A 2,666-nucleotide genomic window follows, 5' to 3' on the forward strand; every position below is an offset into this window, starting at 1 on the left:
GGTGAAACTCCTGTGTACAAAAATACAAAAATTGGCTGGCAGTTTGAGGGGCCAAGGCGGAAAAATTATGAGGTCAATAGATCGAGACCATCCTGACCAACACAGTGAAACCCCATCTTTACTAAAAAAAAAAAAAAATTAGCTGGGCATGGTGGCTCGTGCCTATAGTTCCAGCTTCTTGGGGGGCTGAGGTAGGAGAGTCACTTAGTCACTTGAACCCGGGAGGCAGAGGTTGCTGTGAGCCGAGATGGCGCCACTGCACTCCAGCCTGGTGACAGAGTGAGACTCCATCTCAAAAAATTAAAAAAAAAATCACCTGAGAAGAGGAAAATATTTATTTTAGAAAAAAGAAATTAAAAAATAGCTCGGGTGCAGTGGTTCATGCCTGTAATCCCAGCACGCTGGGAGGCCAAGGCGGGCGGATCACGAGGTCAGGATTTCGAGACCAGCCTGACCAACATGGTGAAACCCCATCTCTACTGAAAATACAAAAATTAGCCAGTCGTGGTGGCCCGCGCCTGTAATCCCAGCTACTCAGGAGGCTGAGGCAGGAGAATCGCTTGAACCTGGGACTGTAATCCCAGCTACTCAGGAGGCTGAGGCAGAAGAATCACTTGAACCCGGGAGCCGGAGGTTGCAGTGAGCCAAGATCGCACCATTGCACTCCAGCCTGGGCGACAGCGAGACTCCATCTCAAAAAAAAAGAAAAAGAAATTAAAAAATAATTATGAATACAATTCAGTGGATTTTAGTATCTTCACAGATACGTGTATACAATTCAGTGGATTTTAGTATATTCGCAGATATGTGTAACCATTACCAGTCAATGCTACATTTTCATTACCTCAGAAAGAAGTCCTATACCCTTTAGCTGTCACCCCCATTTCCCCACCCTCCCAGCCTTTTTCTTTTCTTGTTTGTTTTTTTTTTTTTCATTTGTTTTGCCAATTGGGAAGTCTCTCGAGCCAGAGTAGGCTCAGATACTTATTTTTATTTATTTTTTAAATTTTGTGTATTTATTTATTTTCCTCCCAGCCTTAAATAACCACCATGCTACTTTCTATCTCCATAGATTTACTTATTTGGGACATTTCATACAAACGGAATCATATAATATGTGGTCTTTTGTGGTTGCCTTTGTTCAAGTAGCATATTTTCAAGGTTCATCCACATTGTAGAATGTACCATTAGTTCATTCATTTTGCGGCTGAATTATATTCCATTGTATGGATAGACCATAATTTTTTTTTTTTTTTTTTTAACAACTGGTCATCAATTTATTAAAATAGTTGACTTAAGCATCTGCAATGGTGACTTCCACCTCAACTCCTGGCTCAATACTGATGGAAGTAATCTGCTTAACAATCTCAGAAGGACTGTGCAAGTCAACGAGTCGCTTGTGGATTCTCATCTGGAAACGATCCCATGTCTTAGAACCTTCACCACAAGGAGTTTTTCTTGTAGTGATTCTCAAAGTCTTGGTAGGCATTCGAACTGGTCCTTTCACTTTCAGGTTCTTTTCCTTCGCGCCTCTGATCAAGTCAGCACACACCTTTTCCAGGGATTTAACGTTGCGGCTCGTTAGGGTGATTCGAATTCGGTGAATTGCCACCTCCGGCTCCACGGGTGTTTTTCCGGTATCCTTAAAAGCCATGGCTGCTGCGCGGCTTCCTGACCGACTTGTTCCTCGGCGAGAGCGAACAGCGGTGAGTCAGGAGCAGGAGCGTGCGAACCAAAGATCCGCAAGTCCTACAACTGCGTCTTCCTCGAAAAGAAAAGCGATAGACCATATTTTATTTATGCATTTATCAGTTGTACATCTGGGTTGTTTCCACTTTTGGCTATTATTAATAATTCTGCTATAAACATTTGTGTACAGGTTTTTGTGTGAACATATATTTTCAGTTTTCTTGGGTAGATAACTGGGAGTGGAAATGCTGGGTCACCTGCTATGTTTAATTGTTTGAGGAACTGCCAGACTGTCTTCCAAAACAGCTGTACCATTTTACATTCCCACTAGGAAGGTTTCAGTTTCTTCACATCCTCGTCCACACTTGTTACTATCTGACTTTGATTCTAGCCATCCCAGTGGTTGTGAAGTAGAATCTCATTGTAGGTTTGATTTGCATTTCTCTGAAGACCAATAATGTTGAGCATCTTTTCATGTACTTTAAACCTTTTGTATATCTTCCTTGGAGAAATATATATTTAAAATTTTGTCCACTTTTGAATTGGGCTAGTGTTTTTTTTGTTTATTTGTGTTTTTGTTTGTTTGTTTGTTTGTTTTGAGACAGAGTTTCACTCCTTGCCCAGGCTGGAGGGCAATGGCTCAATCTTGGCTCACTGCAACCTCCACCTCCCAGGTTCAAGCGATTCTCCTGCCTCAGCCTCCCAAGTAGCTGGGACTACAGGTGCACACCACCATGCCTGGCTAATTTTTGTATTTTTAGTAGAGACAGGGTTTCACCATGTCAGCCAGGCTAGTCTCGAACTCCTGACCTCAGGTGATCTGCCCACGTCAGCCTCCCAAAGTGCTGGGATTACAGGCACGAGTTACCAGGCCTGGCTTATTTGTCTCTTTATTATTGAGTTGTAAGAGTTCTTTGTATATCCTGGATACAAGCCCCTTATCAGATGTATGATTTACAAATATTTTTTCCCATTCG

The 2,666-nt window shown here is 42.3% G+C and overlaps 1 pseudogene across 1 annotated transcript; it reads right to left on the minus strand.

Moving 5' to 3' along the window:
• Positions 1-1,241: 1,241 nt before the first annotated feature.
• Positions 1,242-1,761, minus strand: LOC104681904 (annotated as a pseudogene). The gene has a single exon (XR_750629.2). The product of XR_750629.2 is annotated as a 40S ribosomal protein S20 pseudogene (transcript).
• Between the last annotated feature and the right edge of the window lie 905 nt (positions 1,762-2,666).

This window comes from Rhinopithecus roxellana, chromosome 7 (genome assembly GCF_007565055.1).
Source record: "Rhinopithecus roxellana isolate Shanxi Qingling chromosome 7, ASM756505v1, whole genome shotgun sequence".
In the NCBI taxonomy this organism is placed as follows: domain Eukaryota; kingdom Metazoa; phylum Chordata; class Mammalia; order Primates; family Cercopithecidae; genus Rhinopithecus; species Rhinopithecus roxellana.